This window comes from Manis pentadactyla, chromosome 3 (genome assembly GCF_030020395.1).
Source record: "Manis pentadactyla isolate mManPen7 chromosome 3, mManPen7.hap1, whole genome shotgun sequence".
Classification (NCBI taxonomy): domain Eukaryota; kingdom Metazoa; phylum Chordata; class Mammalia; order Pholidota; family Manidae; genus Manis; species Manis pentadactyla.
In genome coordinates this window covers 106,494,441-106,518,725 of record NC_080021.1, presented here as the reverse complement: position 1 = coordinate 106,518,725, position 24,285 = coordinate 106,494,441, and the positions used below count along the sequence as shown (strand labels likewise).

Genomic DNA, 24,285 nt, shown 5'->3' with positions numbered 1-24,285 from the left:
CGCCCCGCGGCCGCTCCGCCCTCCCTGCGCTGTCGAGTCTCTTCCTCGGTCTTTCTCCGGCTGGCCGCTCCTGCCGCCGCTGCCGCCCCCCGGGACGGTTCGCCGCCGCCGCATCCCCGGCGCTGGGCGGGCGGCCGGGACGCGGCCGGCCAGTTTTCTGGTCTGGGTGGGGCGGCTGTTGCTTTCCCCGCGTTTCCCCACTTTCCTGCCCTTCGGCGTCGCCTCCTCTCATCCCCCTCGGTGTTATCCTCCCTCAGCGCGGAGGCCCTGGGAGCCGGGCAAGTAACTTGTGCCCGGCGCGGACCCTGCAAAGTGCCTGCTGCGGGCCGCCGGTCGCTATCGCTCGGCCCCGCGGCTTGGGTCGGCCCGAGCTGCGGGTGTCGGCGGGCTGCGGGCTGCGTGTCGTCCGTGCGCGCGTGTGCGCGGGTCCCGGCTGAGTGTGAGTTGTGAACTCTAGCTGTTGGTAGAAGACCTTAGAGTGTGGCAGCCTGGGAAAAGCTTCATCATCTGTTTTGCAGTACCAACTACGTGTGTGCTCGAATTACTAGTAACAGATGCTTGTGACCACTTAATTCCCTCTCCCCTCCCTCTCTTTCCCCATTCATATTTAAAATTGAATGTGAATGGAAGATAAACGTGGGAATTAGGTCAATTTCTTATGTTTATTGTTGTATTCTAAGAATATTCTGAGATCTCTATTTTCTTCCAATTTTGGTTTTTAGATAAATAATCCAATTTCAATTTTCTTTTTATAAAATGTGATACCATTGTTATTTAGATACCTCAGTTAACTATTCGTGGTCATCAACCCACAATATATCCTAATTTTCCTAATCTCAGATCTTTATATCCATTCAGTCCAACATTCTACTTGAATGTTTGGGTTTTTTGTTAAATGCTCAGAGTGTGAAGCGTTTTTTTATTTAAAAATTCATGGTTCTCTTAGAATCTTACATTTTTAATATGGAAGGTATCCTCCGAGGTTCCTTTTTATCTGAAAACTATTACAGATAAGCTGAAATTTAGGGTCTTCAAGTTAGAAACTGTATAAGAGAAAGGATCATACACCATGACCAAGTGGATTCATCCCAGGGACGCAAGGATGGTACAACATTCGAAAATCCATCATCATCCACCACATCAACAAAAAGAAGGACAAAAACTACATGATCATCTCCATAGATGCTGAAAAAGCATTTGACAAAGTTCAACATCCATTCATGATAAAAACTCTCAACAAAATGGGCATAGAGGGCAAGTACCTCAACATAATAAAGGCCGTATATGATAAACCCACAGCTAACATCATACTGAACAGCGAGAGGCTGAAAACTTTTCCTCTGAGATCGGGAACAAGACAGGGATGCCCACTCTCCCCACTGTTATTCAGCATAGTACTGGAGGTCCTAGCCACGGCAATTAGACAAAACAAAGAAATAAAAGGAATCCAGTTTGGTAAACAAGAAGTCAAACTGTCACTATTTGCAGATGACATGATATTGTACATAAAAAACGCTAAAGACTCCATTCCAAAACTACTAGAACTGATATCAGAATACAGCAAACTTGCAGGATACAAAATTAACATACAGAAATCTGTGGCTTTCCTATACACTAACAATGAACTAATAGAAAGAGAAATCAGGAAAACAATTCCATTCACAATAGCATAAAAAAGAATTAAAAAACTAGGAATAAACCTAACCAAGGAAGTGAAAGACCTATACCCTGAAAACAGAATGACAAGACACTCTTAAGAGAAATTAAAGAGGACGCTAACAAATGGAAACTCATCCCATGCTCCTGGCTAGGAAGAATTAGTATCGTTGAAATGGCCATCCTGCCCAAAGCAATATACAGATTCGATGCAATCCCTATCAAATTACCAACAGCATTCTTCAATGAACTGGAACAAATAGTTCAAAAATACATATGGAACCACCAAACACCCTGAATAGCCAAAGCAATCCTGAGAAGGAAGAATAAAGTTGGGGGGGATCTCGCTCCCCAACTTCAAACTCTACTACAAAGCCATAGTAATCAAGACAATTTGGTGCTGGCACAAGAACAGAGCCACAGACCACTGGAACAGAATAGAGACTCCAAACATTAACCCAAACATATATGGCCAATTAATAAACGATAAAGGAGCCATGGACATACAATGGGGAAATGACAGTCTCTCTTCAACAGATGGTGCTGGCAAAACTGGACAGCTACATGTAAGAGAATGAAACTGGATCACTGTCTAACACCATACACAAAAGTAAATTAGAAATGGATCAAAGACCTGAATGTAAGTCATGAAACCATAAAACTTTTAGAAAAAAACATAGGCAAAAATCTCATGGACATAAACATGAGTGACTTCTTCATGAACATATCTCCCTGGGCAAGGGAAACAAAAGCAAAAATGAACAAGTGGGACTCTATCAAGCTAAAAAGCTTCTGTACAGCAAAGGAAACCATCAATAGAACAAAAAGGAATCCTCCAGTATGGGAGAATATATTCATAAATGACAGATCCGATAAAGGGTTGACATCTGAAATATGTAAAGAGCTCACACACCTCAACAAACAAAAAGCAAATAATCCAATTAAAAAATGGGCAGAGGAACTAAATAGACAGTTCTCTAAAGAAGAAATTCAGATGGCCAACAGACACATGAAAAGATGCTCCACATCGCTTGTCATCAGAGAAATGCAGATTAAAACCACAATGAGATACCACCTCTCACCAGTAAGGATCGCCATCATTGAAAAGACAAACAACAAATGGATAAAAACTCTCAGGTTGTGGAGAAAGGGGAACCTTCCTACACTGCTGATGGGAATGTAAATTAGTTCAACCATTGTGGAAAGCAGTATGGAGGTTCCTCAAAATGCTCAAAATAGAAATACCATTTGACCCAGGAATTCCACTTGTAGGAATTTACCCTAAGAATGCAGCAGTCCAGTTTGAAAAAGACAGATGCACCCCTATGTTTATCGCTGCACTATTTACAATAGCCAAGATATGGAAGCAACCTAAATGTCCATCAGTAGATGAATGGATAAAGAAGATGTGGTACATACACACAATGGAATATTACTCAGCCATAAGAAAAAAATCAGATCCTACCATTTGCAACAGCATGGATAGAGCTAGAGGGTATTATGCTCAGTGAAATAAGCCAGGTGGAGAAAGACAAGTACCAAATGATTTCACTCATATGTGGAATAAAAGAACAAAGGAAAACTGAAGTAACAAAACAGCAGCAGAATCACAGAACCCAAGAATGAACTAATAGGTACCAAAGGGAAAGAGACTGAGGAGGATGGGTGGGAAGGGAGGGACAAGGGTGGGGAAGAAGAAAGGGAGCATTACGATTAGCATGTATAGTGTGTGTGTGTGTGTGTGAGGGCTGTGCAACACAGAGAAGACAAGTAGTGATTTTACAGCGCCTTATTACGCTGATGGACAGTGACTGTGAAGAGGTATGTGGGGGGGACTTGGTGAAGGGGGGAGCCTAATAAACAGAATGTTCTTCATGTAATTGTAGATTAATGATACCAAAAAAAAAAAAGTAAATATTTGAGTAGTAGAAAGTATTGCTTAGAGGCATATTCTTCTTACTTGGATTACAGTTTTTACTTTTTATTCCCATTCTCAATTACCATTTACTCCGTCCTTCCTAATCTTCACTTGTACCCAATCTAACGTGTTTTATATATGTTCTTGCTTATGTCTCTGTCCTTGTATGTAGTTCTTTTGTGTGTTTTGCATCTGCATAGCTGCTATTTTGCTATATATTTTACTTTGTTCATTCAGCATTCTTTGAGGTCTGGTTATGTATGTACATCTAGTTCATTGCTTCTGACTGTGCAATATTTCATGGTTTGCTTTAGCACAAATGCACGCAGTGACCTCTTCTTCCAAAGGTGAATTGATAGTCATAATTTAATGTTAAAGCTTAACAGTAGCAAGTAGAAGTTTTTTGGAAAGCAATATTTGATTCAGGGATGTTGACATGACTCTTTTGGGAAATTCTAGACTGTGAAGAGAACGTTGGATAATTTAAGTGATTTGTGAAGAAGCTAGTAATATTATTTAAGAGTAGGCACCAGGGGTAAAGAGAACACTTAGATCCTTCTGAGCAGTGGTTCTTCATCCCCTGAGGGCCACACTCTTTTGAGACTCTGATGTTAGCTTACAGAAATTTCCATATAAATTCTACAGTTTTATAACTACATGAAGGTCTTTCTGTGGGTCAACGCCTAACCCTATTCCCACTTAGAGCCTGTACTTCAGAGGTTCTTGAGAGGTTTTATCCTATAGCTGTATGTTCATGATAAATATTGTCTCTGGGAGTTTCAGCTGTTTTTGTATGTTGTTTTGTTACCTATTTCTAGTAGTTTAACTTTCAGTAGCACTTGGTTTTATCAGGCAAACAGAGGACTGTTAGTGATTTTTACTTTAGAGTTGAAACTATGTATATGGCCTAATTCACTTTCACATATCCTTCAAAGAGACAGTATTCCCTACTTTATTTACTTGAGTGTCCTGTTTTTCTTTTCTAAGATTAATAAGGACATATGTTACTGTTAAATAAGAAAAGCTCTTGCAGCTGAATAAAGACATTTATTTTTTAAGAACGTGTACAAATGTATAGCAGTTTATAGCTTTGACCATCAGATAATTTGGGATGTTAACAAAGAATTCTGGGTAATTATGACAGGTCCCACCCACTTCTCTGCTAGGGAGACTAGGTCATGTAATATATGGTATTTTAAATTATTCTAGATTAATCCATCTCAACAGCACAGAAGAGTAAAGTATACCCCTGGTAGATATTGGGGTATAAAACCTTCATAAAGTGTTTCACAGAAAATACGTATTTCTCGATTATATTTTTGAAATTAATGCAAAATTGCTGTGTTACTATATAATTCACTTGTGTGTGTTAGTGTGAGGACTGTAGGAATTTGAACTTCTTCCCCTTAAAAATTGGGCCAAATGAGTCCCCTTGGGTGATTACACTATTTAATCTGTGTCTTCAAGTCTCCAAGTTGTTACTTCCTCCCTCTACCGAGCATATCTTTCTTTCAGAAGTCAAAACACTTAGGGGGGATTCATTTAATGAATTATTAACTTATTCTTTTGGTACACACCTGAAACCATTTGTAGTATAAACTATAGCAATTTAAAAGTCTGGTTTTTGTCAATGGAGCTGGAGCTAATCTTTAACATTTTAGTAATAGCAGTTAACATTCCAAAAGGAATAGTAAATCACCTTACCTTTCGTTTTTGGTTTTATATAATTTTACATTTTGGTACTTGATGACATCCTTGGTACAAGATGTGATAGTGTAATGTATCAAACATTAAATGATTGTGTACTGTGTTGTAGGACTGTGCTAAGTGCTAGGGATACAATGGTGGATAAAACTGGGTTTTGCACATATGGAGCTCGTGGTCAAAAGGTACAGAGAGTTATAGAAACAGATACTGTTAATACAGTATAGTCACTATAATATAGAGAAATGGAAAGAATGGTCAAAGAAAGCATTACTTGAAGAGATAATGTCCAAACTGAATAGTAAAGGATCAGAGAGAGAGAAGATGTGTGTGTGTGTGTGTAAAAATTGAGGTGAGGGGCACAGAGGAGGATGGAAGCAGAGGACCAGCCAAGGGGAGAACAGGAGCAAAAGCACATTGGAAATAAGGGACAGAGAGTGATGGAACCAGATTGTGGAGGGTTTTTTTTTTTTTTTTTTTGTGAGGGCATCTCTCATATTTATTGATCAAATGGTTGTTAACAACAATAAAATTCTGTATAGGGGGGTCAATGCTCAATCATTAATCTACCCCGAGCCTAATTTTCGTCAGTCTCCAATCTTCTGAAGCATAACGAACAAGTTCTTAGATGGAGAACAAATTCTTACGTAGTGAATAAGTTACATGGTGAATATTACAAGGGCAGTCATCACAGAAGCTTTCAGTATTGCTTATGCATTATGAACTATAAACAGTTCAAATATGAATACTCATTTGATTTTTATACTTGATTTATATGTGGATCCCACATTTCTCTCTTTATTATTATTATTTTTAATAAAATGTTGAAGTGGTAGGTAGATACAAGATAAAGGTAGAAAACATAGTTTAGTGTTGTAAGAGAGCAAATGTAGATGATCAGGTGTGTGCCTGTAGACTATGTGTTAATCCAAGCTAGACAAGGGCCATAAAACATCCACGTATGCAGAAGATTTCTCTCAGAATGGGGAGGGGGGAGGTTCTAAGTCTCACCTCTGTTGATCCCCCTTTTTCTCACCTGATGGCCCCCCTGCGACTACTGTGTCTGTCTTAGGTTGTTCCTCCCTTGAGAAATCTTACCCGTCTCTGGCTAACCAGTCATCTTCCAGGGCCATACAGGGAAATGTTAAGTTGGTAAGTGAGAGAGAAGCCTTATTGTTTGAAAAGGTTAGCTTTTTACTTCTTTGCATATTTATGCCTTGTGGATTCTATGCCCAGCATTTGTCTTGAGGTGTCTTTTCCACTTGGAAGAATTATGATACTCGGTAAATTCGATATGAGGCATGAATTCTATTTAAGGGTTGTAGTTAGGAAGGAAGAAGAAAAGCTATAGAAGTAGCAGGCAGAAGAAAACATGGGAAGATTGATTATTTCTTTGACATATCTTCTTGTAGAGTAACTTCAGCATGTATAGGTTTTAAACTACTAATTAAATTGCACACACACATTAACATAATAGGAGTACAGTTACATAACCAAAGCAGACCTATAATTACCAGCCATCTCCAGTGAAACCAAGAAAAACAGTTAGGCACCTTAGGCATTTGTGAAAACTTATCTATGATATGGTGGATATTATCCAACTGAACTTGAACCGTCTGAGAGAAATCAGACAAATTAAAACAGTCCATTCCTGGGGACTGTTCACATCTCATATGTTCTTTTAACAGTAAATAGTCTGTAGTTGTAAGATTTTGGAGCGCTACAATTCGCAGTTCTTCTAATTCTTGGTTGAGTTCCAACAGTATAGATCCAGTCAAATTTGTTGTTTTACTGTATGCACAGGCCAGCTTAGATATCTCCTTCTTCATTCCCATGGCAAGTCCAGGAACTGGTGGGATGAGTGCATCTACACCTGTAGCAGAGTGTGGATCTTTGTTGGGGTTTTTTGATGATCATCTTCTGGCATGAGTCTTCCAGAGAGTGCTGATGTTGGAAGTTCTTTTTCATATCGTATCTTAGTTCATTTTCGGGGTAGCCCAATTAGGCTTTGATCCTCTGTATAAACACAAACAGACCCTTTGCCTACACTTTTATATGCGCTTTATACCCTTGTGTAGGACTCATTGGAGGTCTCCACACAGGAACTGCCTTTTTTTTTTGTATCATTAATCTACACTTACATGATGAATATTATGTTTACTCGGCTCTCCCCTATACCAGGTCCCCCCTATATACCCCTTTACAGTCACTGTCCATCAGCATAGCAAAATGTTGTAGAATCACTACTTGTCTTCTCTGTGTTGTACAGCCCTCCCCTTTCTCCCACCCCCCCATGCATGCTAATCTTAATACCCTCCTTTTTCTCCCCGCCCCTTATCCCTCCCTACACACCCATCCTCCCCAGTCCCTTTCCCTTTGGTACCTGTTAAGTCGATTCTTGAGTTCTATGATTCTGCTGCTGTTTTGTTCCTTCAGTTTTTCCTTTGTTCTTATATTCCACAGATAAATGAAATCATTTGGTATTTCTCTTTCTCTGCTTGGCTTGTTTCACTGAGCATAATAACCTCCAGCTCCACCCATGTTGCTGCAAATGGTTTGATTTGCCCTTTTCTTATGGCTGAGTAGTATTCCATTGTGTATATGTACCACATCTTCTTTATCCATTCATCTATCGATGGACATTTAGGTTGCTTCCAATTCTTGGCTATTGTAAATAGTGCTGCAATAAACATAGGGGTGCATTGGTCTTTCTCATACTTGATTGCTGCATTCTTAGGGTAAATTCCTAGGAGTGCAATTCCTGGGTCAAATGGTAAGTCTGTTTTGAGCATTTTGATGTACCTCCATACTGCTTTCCACAATGGTTGAACTAATTTACATTCCCACCAGCAGTGTAGGAGGGTTCCCCTTTCTCCACAGCCTCGCCAACATTTGTTGTTGTTTGTCTTTTGGATGGCAGCCATCCTTACTGGTGTGAGGTGATACCTCCTTGTAGTTTTAATTTGCATTTCTCTGATAATTAGTGATGTGGAGCATCTTTTCATGTGTCTGTTGGCCATCTGTATTTCTTTTTTGGAGAACTGTCTGTTCAGTTCCTCTGCCCATTTTTTAATTGGGTTATTTGTTTTTTGTTTGTTGAGGCGTGTGAGCTCTTTATATATTCTGGACGTCAAGCCTTTATCGGATGTGTCATTTTCAAATATATTCTCCCATACTGTAGGGTTCCTTTTTGTTCTATTGATGGTGTCTTTTGCTGTACAGAAGCTTTTCAGCTTAATATAGTCCCACTTGTTCATTTTTGCTGTTGTTTTCCTTGCCCGGGAGATATGTTCAAGAAGATGTCGCTCATGTTTATGTCTAAGAGGTTTTTGCCTATGTTTTTTTCCAAGAGTTTAATGGTTTCATGACTTACATTCAGGTCTTTGATCCATTTTGAGTTTACTTTTGTATATGGGGTTAGACAATGGTCCAGTTTCATTCTCCTACATGTAGCTGTCCAGTTTTGCAAGCAGCACCTGTTGAAGAGACTGTCATTTTGCCATTGTATGTCCATGGCTCCTTTATCAAATATTAATTGACCATATATGTCTGGGTTAATGTCTGGATTCTCTAGTCTGTTCCATTGGTCTGTGGCTCTGTTTTTGTGCCAGTACCAAATTGTCTTGATTACTATGGCTTTATAGTAGAGCTTGAAGTTTGGGAGTGAGATCCCCCCTACTTTATTCTTCTTTCTCATGATTGCTTTGGCTATTCGGGGTCTTTGGTGGTTCCATATGAATTTTTGAATTATTTGTTCCAGTTCATTGAAGAATGTTGCTGGTAGTTTCATAGGGATTGCATCAAATCTGTATATTGCTTTGGGCAGGATGGCCATTTTGACGATATTAATTCTTCCTAGCCACGAGCATGGGATGAGTTTCCATCTGTTAGTGTCCCCTTTAATTTCTCTTAAGAGTGACTTGTAGTTTTCAGAGTATAAGTCTTTCACTTCTTTGTTTAGGTTTATTCCTAGGTATTTTATTTTTTTTGATGCAATTGTGTATGGAATTGTTTTCCTGATTTCTCTTTCTGTTGGTTCATTGTTAGTGTATAGGAAAGCCACAGATTTCTGTGTGTTGATTTTGTATCCTGAAACTTTGCTGTATTCCGATATCAGTTCTAGTAGTTTTGGGGTGGAGTTCTTAGGGTTTTTTATGTACAGTATCATGTCATCTGCAAATAGTGACAGTTTAACTTCTTCTTTACCAATCTGGATTCCTTGTATGTTTTTGTTTTGTCTGATTGCCATGGCTGGGACCTCCAGTACTATGTTAAATAACAGTGGGGAGAGTGGGCATCCCTGTCTAGTTCCCGATCTCAGAGGAAAAGCTTTCAGCTTCTCGCTGTTCAATATAATGTTGGCTGTGGGTTTTTCATAGATGGCCTTTATTATGTTGAGGTACTTGCCCTCTATTCCCATTTTGCTGAGAGTTTTTATCATGAATGGATGTTGAACTTTGTCAAATGCTTTTTCAGCATCTATGGAGATGATCATGTGGTTTTTGTCCTTCTTTTTGTTGATGTGGTGGATGATGTTGATGGACTTTCGAATGTTGTGCCATCCTTGCATCCCTGAGATGAATCCCACTTGGTCATGGTGTACGATCTTTTTGATGTATTTTTGAATTCAGTTTGCTAATATTTTGTTGAGTATTTTTGCATCTACGTTCATCAGGGATATTGGTCTGTAGTTTTCTTTTTTGGTGGGGTCTTTGCCTGGTTTTGGTATTAGGGTGATGTTAGCTTCATAGAATGAGTTTGGGAGTATCCCCTCCTCTTCTATTTTTTGGAAAACTTTAAGGAGAATGGGTACTATGTCTTCCCTGTATGTCTGATAAAATTCCGAGGTAAATCCATCTGGCCCGGGGGTTTTGTTCTGTGGTAGTTTTTTGATTACCGCTTCAATTTCATTGCTGGTAATTGGTCTGTTTAGATTTTCTGTTTCTTTCTGGGTCAGTCTTGGAAGTTTGTATTTTTCTAGGAAGTTGTCCATTTCTCCTAGGTTTCCCAGCATGTTAGCATATAGGTTTTCATAGTATTCTCTAATAATTCTTTGTATTTCTGTGGGGTCCGTCGTGATTTTTCCTTTCTCGTTTCTGATACTGTTGATTTGTGTTGACTCTCTTTTCCTCTTAATAAGTCTGGCTAGAGGCTTATCTATTTTGTTTATTTTCTCGAAGAACCAGCTCTTGGTTTCATTGATTTTTGCTATTGTTTTATTCTTCTCAATTTTATTTATTTCTTCTCTGATCTTTATTATGTCCCTCCTTCTGCTGACCTTAGGCCTCATTTGTTCTTCTTTTTCCAATTTCGATAATTGTGACATTAGACCATACATTTGGGATTGTTCTTCCTTTTTTAAATATGCTTGGATTGCTATATACTTTCCCCTTAAGACTGCTTTTGCTGTGTCCCACAGAAGTTGGGGCTTAGTGTTGTTGTTGTCATTTGTTTCCATATATTGCTGGATCTCCATTTTTATTTGGTCATTGATCCATTGATTATTTAGGAGCGTGTTGTTAAGCCTCCATGTGTTTGTGAGCCTTTTTGCTTTCTTTGTGCAGTTTATTTCTAGTTTTATGCCTTTGTGGTCTGAAAAGTTGGTTGGTAGGATTTCAATCTTTTGGAATTTACTGAGCCTCTTTTTATGGCCTAGTATGTGGTCTATTCTGGAGAGTGTTCCATGTACAGTTGAGAAGAATGTGTATCCTGTTGCTTTTGGATGTAGAGTTCTGTAGATGTCTATTAGGTCCATCTGTTCTAGTGTGTTGTTCAGTGCCTCTGTGTCCTTACTTATTTTCTGTCTGGTGGATCTGTCCTTTGGAGTGAGTGGTGTGTTGAAGTCTCCTAGAATGAATGCATTGCATTCTATTTCCTCCTTTAGTTCTGTGAATATTTGTTTCAGGTATGTTGGTGCTCCTGTATTGGGTGCATATATATTTATAATGGTTATATCCTCTTGTTGGTCTCAGCCCTTTATCATTATGTAATGTCTTTCTTTGTCTTTTGTTACTTTCTTTATTTTGAAGTCTGTTTTGTCTCATACCAGAATTGCAACACCTGCTTTCTTCTCTTTGTTGTTTGCATGAAATATCTTTTTCCATCCCTTGACTTTAAGTCTGTGCATGTCTTTGGGTTTGAGGTGAGTCTCTTGTAAGCAGCATATGGATGGATCTTGCTTTTTTATCCATTCTATTACTCTGTGTCTTTTGATTGATGCATTCAGTCCATTTACATTTAGGGTGATTATTGAAATGTATGAACTTATTGCCATTGCAGGCTTTAAGTTTGTGGTTACCAAAGGTTCAGGTTAGCTTCTTTACTATCTTACTCTCTAACTTAACTCGCTTGTTGAGCTATTATAAATGCGATCTGATGATTCTTTATTTCTCTCCCTTCTTTTTCCTCCTCCTCCCTTCTTCATATGTTGGGTGTTTTGTTCTGTGCTCTTTTTAGGACTGCTCCCGTCTAGAGCAGTCCCTGTAAGATGGCCTGAAGAGGTGGTTTGTGGGAGGCAAATTCCCTCAACTTTTGCTTGTCTGGGAATTGTTTAATCCCTCCTGCATATTTAAATGATATTCGTGCTGGATACAGTATTCTTGGTTCGAGGCCCTTCTGTTTCATTGCATTAAGTATATCATGCCATTCTCTTCTGGCCTGTAGGGTTTCTGTTGAGAAGTCTGATGATAGCCTGATGGGTTTTCCTTTGTAGGTAACCTTTTTTTCTCTCTGGCTGCCTTTAATACTTTGTCCTTGTCTTTGATCTTTCCATTTTAATTATTATGTGTCTTGGTGTTGCCCTCCTTGGATCCCTTGTCATGGGAGTTCCGTGTACCTCTGTGGTCCGAGAGGCCATTTCTTCCCCTAGTTTGGGGAAGTTTTCGGCAATTATTTCTTCAAAGACACTTTCTATCCCTTTTTCTCTCTCTACTTCTTCTGGTATCCCTATAATTCGTATATTGTTCCGTTCTCGATTGGTCACTCAGCTCTCTTAAAATTCTTTCATTCCTGGAGATCCTTTTATCTGTCTCTGCATCAGCTTCTCTGCGTTCCTGTTCTCTGTTTTCTAGTCCATTAATGGTCTCTTGCATCTCGTCCATTCTGTTTTGAAGTCCTTCCAGAGCTTGTTTTATTTCTGTATTCTTCCTCCTTAGTTCTTGCATATTTCTCTGCAAGTCCATCAGCATGGTTATGACTTTTGTTTTGAATTCTTTTTCAGGAAGACTGGTTAAATCTATCTCCCCAGGTTCCTTCTCAGGGGAAGATGTAGCAGATGCCGAAGCTGTCTGGGTTAGTCTTGTCTGGATCATATTTTTTTGCCTTTTCATGTTGACAGGTGATATTGACTGTCAGCTGGGAGGGCCAAACTTCACTTGCTACTGGCCTTTCTTTACTGGGACAACTGCCACCCCTAGTGGCTTGTGTTGGGTAATTGCGTGTAGAGTGGGTCTTTGTGTCTTGCCCGGCCGAAGTGTAGGAATTTTCGTTTCTGTGGGCGTTTTGCCTTAGGCTGTTTCTCTTTTTTCATAGTGCCTGGAGGGGTGGAGGGGTGATGGAATGGGGTGGGGGGGCTGTTTGGGTGTTTACCTCCGTGAGGGGTCTCAGAGATGCTGCCCAGGGGGTTAGTGTGCCCGGTTTTCCATGTAATTTCCAGCCCCTGGGCTGTGACCTGTGTTGTTTCTGTCTAGCTGTTAAATCCCTGTCCCTTTAAGACTTTCAAAAAGCACTGGCTTTTCTTTGTCCCAGGGGCATCAGCTTCGGCACCCGCTCAGAGGTCTTGCTGCCCTGTTTCCCTAGTTTCCAGCCCTCCATGCATGCACTGTGACTGTGCTCTGGTGCGGGTGGCTGGGGCTGGGTGTTTAGCAGTCCTGGGCTCCCTCTCCCTCCCGCCGGGAGCTGGGGGGAGGTGTGCTCGGGTCCCGCCAGGCCGGGGCTTGTATCTTACCCCTTTCACCAGGCGCTGGGCTCTCGTGCGTGTGGATGTAGTCAGGCTGTTGTCCTGTGTCTTCTGGTCTCTCTTTTAGGATTAGTTGTATTTGTTTTATTTTCAAAAATATATATGTTTTTGGGAGGAGATTCCCACTGTCCTACTCACGCCGCCATGTTGGCTCCGCTCTGTGGAGGGTTTTTTATGCCATGTTTAGGTACTTAAAACTTCAACTCTCATTCTATGTTCTGGGAAGCCATCGAAGAGTTTTAAGCAGAGGCCTTATCTGATTGTAGTTAGGTTTAATAGATTACTCTGGTAGGTGTTGTGAATTATAAATTTGAAGGGAAAAAGATTTGAGGCAGGGAAGCCATTTGGAAAATAATGGGCTTAATGAGAGCTGATGAGGTTTTAGATTCGGGCTCATTTAGTAGAAATGGAGAAGAGGGACAGATTTCAGATTCTTTACCTTTGTTGTTGGTAAATAAGAAATTCAGTAGGACTTGATGCTTGGAAGTAGTGGTCAATGGAGAAGTAAACAAGCTTAACTCCAAATTGGTTTCTAGCTGGGGTGACTGTGTGGGTGGTAATGACACCAAACCAAGAGAGAATATGTAAGGATCAATTTAGAAGCTAAGGAAGTCAGTTTGGAATGTTTTGAATTTCAGATGGTAGTGAAATATCCAGTGGGGGGTCTAACAGGGCTGTTGGCCTTTTGAATTTGATACTGTGGGATGTGACCGGGTCTGGGCTGGAAAAAATCAGTGTCTAAAGAGGTGACTGAAACCATGGGACCATATCGGGCATGTATGTGGGCTGAGGAGGAAAAAGAGCAGAAGGCAGCATCTTGGGGATCATCAGTGTTTCAGAGTCAAGCCTAGGAAGCGAAGTCCCACAGAGGAGAGAGAGTGCTAACCAAGGACACATGAAGGAATGAGTGATCACTACTGGGTCCAAGTGAGACGAGAAACTATGCATTGTTAATGGTACAGGTTGATACAGTTGTGATTTCTTTAGATGCCCTCTGTAGCCTAAATGAGTGATGGAGATCAGAATGTAGTATTCACCTAGGACTGAGGTTTTACCAGGCTGGTACAATGAAAAATGATGTGTAGGGAAGCTAAGGTATGGAGCAGTTTAGATGATCTGTTGTGGCAAATGTTGCATGTTATGTTCTGTGTGTTATCCTTTATAAATATTAACCTATTTAATCCTCACAACAACTGTAGTTGTTATAGAAGATTCTAAATGTAAATTACATGAGGGCAAGGAGGTATTTTTCGTATTCCCAGTGCCTGCCATAAAGAATGGGCTCAACTACTTGTTGAATAAATGAGTTGATATGAAGTACATATTCCCATTTTACAGGTGTGGAAGATGTAACTTATGCTATTTAATTGCAGAGCTAGTAGGGGAAGAAAGTGAGCCTAGGAGAGGGAGCTGGCAGAAAATTGAGGGATTCTAGGACTGGAGATCTCTATGAGGTGTCCTAGATAAGAAGGCAGGAGAGAGAAGAGGAAGAAGTATGGTCAGAGAGTGAAATGTTGGATTCTACCTTTTTGAGGTGGAGCCATTCTGGGTGATGACAAAGGGGCAGGTTTCAGGACTGGAGTAGAACAGAGGATGTTTCATTGTTGAAGCTCTATGGGCCAATACATAGATGTTGAAAGATTCCTAGAGTTAAAAATAAAAGTTTAGGTAGAGAGGAAGATTATGAGCAGTCCTCAGTAACTGAGGAGCTATTACATGGAAATGTATAGGTGAGGAACAATGGAGAGTAGAAGAGATGAATGCCATTTTCTTTGAATCCAGGTTTTTAACATAGGTTGGGGTTAGATCTGGTTTGCTGAAAAGACTGGAAAAAACTGGGCTTGCTGAATATGCTTTATTTTTCCCTCCTGGGTATGGATTATCTTCAAAGGTACTTCAAAGGTACTCAGAATATAAATATGAAAGTTTTAAAGTTTGCCTGATATTCCAGCCATACTTAAGGTATGAGTTCTAAATGTTACATTTTCCCCTTCAAAAACCCTGCCTCACTCTTTTTATATAGTAGTAGAGAGAATTTTGTCTGTAGCAGCATGGCTCACCTCTGTGTTTGGAAACGGTTGGGTACACATCCCAAGGTTAGTAAAAAACAAAATACACTCACTCTTCCAAATCTTCAGCCACTGCCCAGTGGATCGCCATTTGTTGCCAGCCCCTTGCTGAACCTTTTACCCTTCCCCTCCTCCAAGTCTCTGAATGCTTTTGTTTCAAGAAGCTCTTGAGAGCTTGCTTTCTGTATACATTGTGGGACAGAAAAAAGTAAAAGTTCATTTTAGCAGTAAATTATAGTTAACATTAAGTTGAACACTTTGGGAATGTTTCAATAACCCTAAGCAATTAATCCTAGTTCATTTTTAAAAGATCACTGAATGTTATATTTCATTTGCTTGGAAAGGCTCTCATTTCATTGCATGTATTTCAACATGTAATTTCTGTCCTATTTCCCTTCAGAAAAATATGAAAACGCAGTGATTTATTATAGGTTTATATTAAACCTAATTTCATTATTTATCATATTGATTGAGAGCATTGTCTCTGATTTATGGAGTTTATCATTTTGTGGCTGAATACTTATGTCTGCTTGTCCTGTTCGTGTATGTGTGTGTCTTTCCCACAAATGGGTAAGTGCTCTTAGGAAATATTATTAAAAATTTGGAGGAGATGATTTTCAAAGATGCCTTTTAGAGCAGATATACCATGATTTTCTGGTTCTCTACGCTCTGCCCACTTTGGGTCTTAGTATGCAGCAGCTGAAATACTGCTAAAGGACCTTTGACACAGAGCCCATGGATGCCCCAAGTATGATTTCACTTTCATCTCCCTATCTGAAAACCTAAGTGCTTGTCAAATCAGATGTGTGTTGAGATGTCTTTACTGAATGTGCCTTGAGGAGGAGAACAAAGTTGGGGTAAACTTGGCATAATCCCCACATTTATCTTTATTATAGAGGTTTATTGGGGAATACGGTGACAGTTCTTTCTGAGGAGAAAGTTGCGAGTGTAGGTGGACTTGCTGTCATCTTCATCATTTTCCTGCAGCCTCACCGGCCTGGTGATTTCCATACATTAATATAAAGCAGATCGGGTGGTATCTGTGCTCCCCATTTGATCCAAGTACTGTTACAGGAATATTACTTGACAAATTAAGGTACTATATTTGGAAGTATTTCGCTTTTCCCCTATCAGTAAACTAGATTAGATTGCCTCACATTAGTTATTATCATAAGAGGCTCTTCATGTGTTCCGGTATGAGTACAGTATGTATTAAGATATTTTCTGTGTAAATTTTTGTGAGTCTGGTAACTTTACCAATTCTGAAGTATAAAATATTTAAATATAAACATACTTCAATAAGTATTTAATACCTAATGGGATTTAAATTTGATACTAATAAAATTTGAAAATTCTTGAATTTTCTTTTATCCTTTTAAACTTTGTGATTTAGGTTCTGATAATCTGTTTGAAAATTAGGAATATGCTTAGACTCACATGACTTTTAGTGGCAGAAGCTACCATGTCTTTACTGGTTATAATTGATTAGAAGGTGCAAACAACAATCGCTAATTGTTAAACTGTAAGAACGTTGCAGGGAACCATATGACCAAAGAAGTAGTTAGCTTTACAGTTTGTTCACCAGACCTCATACTCTTTGTTGCAGAAGAAAGGCTCTATTCAGTGCTTAGAAAAGACCCTTACTCCCTTTAGACAAGGATTGTGGGAAATTTCAACTAATTCATTTTTTTCTTGTTTTGCTGAATCGGTAGTCTTGTGACCAAAACTTTTCTCTTTTAACAGATTTAATAAAGAAATATTAATTTAAAACTCAGTAAGTATTACAGAGTCCAATACTTTTGACTTGCGAGAACATAGACATCAAGGTATTTAAATATTTGTCTAGATAGTAAGTTTTGCCTAGAAGGAGATATTTTCTACCAGAAGAGCTGGTTTTGATATTAACAATTTGGGGTAGAGAGGAGTAAGTTGGGGAGGTGGTTAAGCCCAGATTAACCACTAACATGCTAAAAATCCAAATTCATAGGCGTCACACTAAACTATTTATATGTTCAACATTTTCATTGACTAGTCTTTTCATATCAGGCCTCCCAAGTTTATCCACAACTCCATTTGCAAGTTTATCTGTAACTTCATTTAGCTGAAGATGAAGGCATAGATTTTGGGGGAGTTGTTTTATACAATGTAATAAATTCTTCTGCAGCTATTTAAAACAGACACATTAATTTCAGCTTCAGAATTTACATAAAGGTAGACTGGTAACCTAAAATTAGTATTTTTTCTCTAAGTTTATCGCACTTTTCAGGATCCCTTGTGCTATAAGTTGTCCAGCTGTACAAAACTACTTTCCAGAAGCCTTGATGTTTCCCATAAAGGTATGTAGACAAATCAAAATCTTAACACTTTTTATGGGTTATGAGACTCATCTTGACTAAGCAGAATATCTTTGGGACCAGGAGTCTACAGGGAGAATGGTCAAAAGGAGGCTGTTAGCACAGACAGTGTCATTAATTTTTAGGAATCATCATGTTACAAGGGAAATCAGCTTCTCTATATCATAAGGAGGGTTTTGAACATGCTGGAAGAGCCTAGAAACTTTGCTGTGCGGGCTGTCAGAAAAAGACAAAAATATATTCTTTTACTCTTAAGTGCCCTAATCACTTTTGGAAGGGATTTGAAAAAGTCTGAGAGAAATAATAGATTTTTAAGTTGGAAACAGATTTTAAGGAATCAATCTGATCTAGTCATTTAATAGATAGGAATTGAGAACCTCAAAAAGTTGTGTGATTTACTGTAGATCATAGAGCTAGTTTGAAGCAAAAGGTGCAATTTCCTTACTGAGTTTGGTTGGTTAAAAGTGTGAAGTCACTGTGAAAATGTAAGGAGGTTATGTGGGACCATATGACAGAAGAACTAGTACTAGCTAATTTTACAGTTTGTTCACTGTACCTCCTCATCCACTTTGTTTCAGAAGAAAAACTGTTCAGTGACTTGGGTGAAAGACTGAGACCTTCCTACAAACATAAATTGTTGGAGAGTTCTTGCTGACTTGATATTTCAACTACTTCAGGGTTATTCCTAGGACCTAGATAGTTATTCTTCAGAATCCTGGTTAAGGAGACGTAATAGCAAATGAGTTTAAGAGTTGTTGATGTATGGAAACCATAGACCCAAGTTAAAGAACTATGTGAGTTTAGTACTTAAATTTTGAATGCAGCAATACTTTTTGAGATGTTTTATCAGTTGTCCCTCCCAATTTATCTTAAACTACATTGCTAATTCTTTTGGCAAGAAGTAAGTATATAAATGGATCTTATGTATATCCATTTTCTTTTTTCATGTGGCTAAGGCATTATGGTGTTCTTAGCAAGTATGTCTTGATAAGTCAGGAATGGACCACTAGTTGAAGAAAATTAAAATTGTAACTAAAATAGAAAAAAATCCCGTTAGAAAAAAATAAACATTCTTTTCACTCTTTTTTTTTTGTTATCATTAATATACACTTACATGAACAACATTATGGTTGCTATACTGCCTTCCCCATGCTCCCGCTACATTATGTGTGCTAATCATAATGCCCCTTTTCCCCTTACCCCTCCCTTCCCACCCATCCTCCCCACTCCCTTCCCTTTGGTAACCACTAGTCCCTTCTTGAAGTCTGTGAGTCTGCTGCTGTTTTATTATTTTTTTTATTAAGGTATCATTGATATACAATCTTCTGAAGATTTCACATGAGCAACACTGTAGTTAGTACATTCACCCATATTATCAAGTACCCCCAACATACCCCATTGCAGTCACTGTCCATCAGCATAGTAAGATGCAGTAGTCACTAGTCTTCTCTGTGCTATACTGCCTTCCCCATGCTCCCCCTTCATTATGTGTGCTGACCATAATACCACTTAATCCCCTTCTCCCTCCCTCCCCAACCACCCTTCTGACAACCTTTCCCTTTATTAACCGCTAGGCCCCTTCTTGAAAACTGTGAGTCCGCTGTTGCTTTGTTCCTTCAGTTTTGCTTTGTTGTTTTACTGCACAAATGAGTGAAATCATTTGGTACTTGTCTTTCAATGCCTGGCTTATTTCACTGAGCAAAATATCCTCTACCTCCATCCACTTTGTTGCAAATGGTAGGATTTGTTTCCTTCTTATAGCTGAATAATATTCCATTGTGGATATGTACCACATCTTTTTTATCCGTTCACCTACGGATGTCTACATGTACATGTTGCTCCCATGTCTCGGCTATTGTAAATAGTGCTGTGATGAACATAGGGATGCATATGTCTTTTTGAATCTGAGATTTTTTCTTCTGGTAAATTCCTAGGACTGAAATTCCTGGGTCAAATGATATTTCGATTTTTAGTTTTTTTTAACAACCTCCATATTGCTTTCCTCAGTGGTTGAATTAGTTTACATTCTCCTTTCTCCGCATCCTCACTAGCATTTGTTGGTCCTTGTCTTTTGGGTATTGGCCAGCCTTACTGGTGTGAAGTGATATCTCTTTGTGGTTTTAATTTGCATTTCTCTGATGATTAGTGATGTGGAGCATCTTTTCATGTGCCTTTTGGCCATCTGAATTTCTTCTTTGGAGAAGTGTCTGTTCAGATCCTCTGCCCGTTTTTTAATTGGGTTATTTGCTTTTTGGGTGTCGAGGCATGTGAGTTCTTTATATATTTTGGATGTTAAACCCTTGTCAGATATGTCAATTATGAATATATTCTCTGATAATATAGGATGCCTTTTAATTCTACTGATGGCTGTCCTTTGCTGTACAAAAGCTTTTTAGTTTGATGTAGTCCCATTTGTTCATTTTTGCTTTTGTTTCCCTTGCCCGAGGAGATGCATTCAGGAAAAAGTTGCTTGTGTTTACATTCAAGAGATATTGGCCTATGTTTTCTTCTAAGAGTTTTATGGTTTCATGACTCATATTTAGGTGTTCGGTCCACTTCAAGTTGACTTTTGTGTACGGAGTTAGACAATAATCCAGTTTCATTCTCTTAAATGTAGCTGTCCAGTTTTGCTAACACCAGTTGAAGAGGCTGTCATTTCCCCATTGTATGACCTTGGCTCCTTTATCATATATTCATTGACCATATATGCTTGGGTTTATAACTGGGTTCTCTATTCTGTTCCGTTGACGTATGGGTCTGTTCTTGTGCCAGTACCAAATCGTCTTGATTACTGTGGCTTTGTAGTAGAGATTGAAGTTGGTGAGCATAATTCCCCCTGCTTTATTCTTCCTTCTCAGGATTGCTTTGGCTACTCGGGGTCTTTTGTGGTTCCATATAAATTTTAGAAGTTCAATGAAGAATGCTGTTGGTATTTTGATAGGGATTGCATTGACTCTGTAATTGCTTTAGGCAGGATGGCAATTTTGACAATATTAATTCTTCCTATCCATGAGCACAGGATGTATTTCCATTTATTGGTGTCTTCCTTAATTTCTCTCAAGTGTCTTGTAGTTTTCAGGGTATAGGTCTTTCACCTCCTTGGTTAGGTTTATTCCTAGGTATTTTATTCTTTTTGATGTATTTGTAAGTGGAATTGTTTTCCTGATTTCTGTTTCTGCTAGTTCATCTTCAGTATGTAGGAATGCCACAGATTTCTTTGCATTAATTTTGTGTCCTGCTGGGGAGAGTGGGCATCCTTGTTTCTGATCTTGGAGGAAAAGCTTTCAGCTTTTTGCTGTTAAGTATGATTTTGGCTGTGGGTTTGTCATATATGGCCTTTATTATATTGAGGCACTTGCCTTCTATACCCATTTTGATTAGTTTTTATCATGAATGGATGTTGAGTTTTGTGAAATGCTTTTTCAGCATCTATTGAGATGACCACATGGTTTTTGTCCTACTTTTGTTGATGTAGTGTATGATATTGATGGATTTTTGTATATTGTACCATCCTTGCATCCCTGGAATAAATCCCACTTGATCATGATGGATGATATTTTTCATGTATTTTTGAATTCAGTTTGCTAATATTTTGTTCAGGATTTTTGCATCTATGTTCATCAGGGAGATTGGTCTGTAATTTTCCTTTTTATTTGAGTTTTCTTTGCCTGGTTTTGGTATTACGGTGATACTGGCCTCATAGAGTGAGTTTGGAAGTATTCCCTCCTCTTCTACTTTTTGGAAATCTTTAAGGAGGATGGGTATTAGGTCTTCTCTAAATGTTTGATAAAATTCAGCAGAGAAAGCCATCTGTTCCAGGTCTTTTGTTCTTAGGTAGTTTTTTGATTACTAGTTCAATTTCATTGCTGGTAATTGTCTGTTCCTTCCTGGGTCAGTCATGGAAGCTTATAATTTTCTAGAAAGTTGTCCATTTCTTCTAGATTATCCAACTTGTTAGCATATAATTTTTCTTAGTATTCTCTAATAATTCTTTGTATCTGTAGTGATTTTTCCTTTCTCATTTCTGATTCTGTTTATGTGTGTACACTCTCTTTTTTCCTTGACTAGGTGTTAACTATTTTATTTTCTCAAAGAATCAGCTCCTGGTTTCATTGATTCTTAGTCTTTTATTCTTCTCGATTTTATTTATTTATTCTCTAATCTTAATTCTGTCCTTTCTACTGACTCTGGGCCTCATTTGTTGTTCTTTTTCTAGTTTCATTAATTGTGAATTAGACTGTTCATCTGGAGTTGCTCTTCTTTCTTGAGGGAAGCCTGTACTGCAATATACTTTTAGAACTGCCTTCATGGCATCTCAGATTTTGGGGTAGAGTTGTTGTTTACATTTGTCTCCATATATTGCTTGATCTGTTTCAATTTGGTCATTGATCCATTGATTATTTATGAGCATGTTCTTAAGCCTCCATGTGTTTGTGGGGTTTTTTGTTGTTTTCTTTGAATAATTTATTTCTAGTTTCATACCTTTGTGATCTGAGAAGCTGACTGGCATGTTTTCAATCTTCTGAATTTACTGAGGCTCTTTTTGTGGTCTAGTATGTGGTCTATTCTGGAAAATGTTCCATGGGCACTTGAGAAGCATGTGTATCCTGCTGCTTTTGGGTGGAGTATCCTTAGATGTCTGTTAGGTTCATCTGTCCTAATGTGTTGTTCAGTGCCTCTGTCTTACTAATTTTTCTGTCTGGTTGATCTGTCCTTTGGAGTGAGTGGTGTGTTGAAGTATCCTATAATGAATGCATTGTATACTATTTCCCCCTTTAATTCTGTTAGTATTTGTTTCACGTATTTGGGTGTTTCTATGTTGGGAGCATAGAAATCTATTCTTTACATCTTATTGTTGGACTGACCCGTCCAACATAATGTCCTTCTTTGTCTCTTGTTACTTTTTTGGTTTTGAAGTCTAGTTTTCTGATACAAGTACTGTAGCTCTTGCTTTTTTCTCCCTATTATATTCATGAATATCTTTTTCCATCCCTTCAGTTTTAGTCTGTGTCTTTGGGTTTGAAGTAAGTCTCTTGTAGGCAGCATATAGATGGGGCTTGCTTTTTTATACATTCTGTAATTTAGGGTGATTATCGATAGATACGTACTTATTGCCATTGCAGGCTTTATATTCATGGTTACTGAAGGTTCAACGGTATCTAACAGTCTAACTTAACTCGCTCATTACAGAGGTTTAAACATAATCTAAAGGCTCTTTTTTTTTCTCTTCGTTTTCTTCTCCCTCCACTCTGTTTATGTTAGGTGTCATATCCTGTAGTGTATCCCTTGACTGACTTTTAGGGTAGCTGATTTAATTTTTCATTTTCTTAGTAATTAATTAGTCTACTTCCTTTTCTGTGGTTTTATTTTCTCAACTTCTCCTTATCTGGGTATTGTTTAATCCCTGCTTCAAATTTAAGTGATAATCTTTCCGAGTAGAGTATTCTCAGTTGCAGGCCCTTCTGTTTCATTTCATTAAGTATGTCATGCCACTCCCCTCTGGCCTGTAAGGTTGCTGCTAAGAAGTCTGCTGATAGGCTTTCCTTTGTATGTGATCTTTTTTTTCTCTCTGGCTGCTTTTAATACTCTGTCCTCATCCTTGATCTTTGCCATTTAAATTATTATATGTCTTGGTGTTGTCTATCTAGGGTCCCTTGAGTTGGGAGATTTGTGCACTTTCATGGCCTGACCGACTATTCCAGTAGGGAAGGGCATTGGCTCTCCATGATGTAGATGGCTTATGAGTAAACTTGCTGCATTCTGGAATGACTGTATTTATAAGATTTATGAGGAGGCCATTTAAACCTATTTATTAGTAAACCAGTTTAGAGAGAAAAGATAAAGCATCCATCAAAGACATTTTCAAGCATTTGCTTTTACCACCCTTTATGTCTCACTCATTATCTCAGAGAAATTAGGCATTAGGCACTGAGGCATAATTTAGAGCAACAATCTCTAGGGGAGGAAAAAGGGGGTGGGTGACCAAAGAGGACTAAAATAGCTAAGGAGGCAGTTAGTGCGTAACGTCGTCACTAAGGGATCCATCCCTTCTGTTTTACATGCATCCCTCAGGCAGACCACAGTGTTATTTTTAACCACTTTGTGAATTATACTGTTCTGCATCCCTGTCAGTCTTTCTTTATTTCACATGCAGGCTTTTATGTAGAGCAGAAGTATAAAGGATAATTTGTTCCAAGGAGCCCTCTAGTGAAGATTATAATCAAGAAAACAAAACTTCCAAGCACCGGATGAGCTAATGTGAGGAAAATGGAAGTTCCTATTGCCAGGATCCTCACCAGAACCTCAACTGCTCTGATTTAATTGGCCTGCTGCTAGGCTACTGCTTCAACACCCTGGGCAATAAGCTATTACTGACTGAGTCATTATATAAAGAACCCTGGCCAGAGGCAGAGATGAGGATTACAGACATGCATAATACTGGATGCATGTTTTTCTAGTGTCCAGCTATTGCTGGGAGAATAAAGCCAGGTAGAAACCCTTTAACCACAGGAACGTTCCATTTTCATTTCTTGGTCTCACTGAATCCATAGTGAACTTGCCTGGGGCTGAAACCCTCAGGTAAGACAGCTGAGTAGTAGTACTTGGCTGTCTTGCCAATGGGTTTCA

General features: G+C 38.9%; 1 pseudogene; it reads left to right on the top strand.

Moving 5' to 3' along the window:
• LOC118914297 (serine/threonine-protein kinase greatwall-like) overlaps window positions 1–24,285 on the top strand; it is an 88,145-nt pseudogene that overhangs the window by 252 nt on the left and 63,608 nt on the right.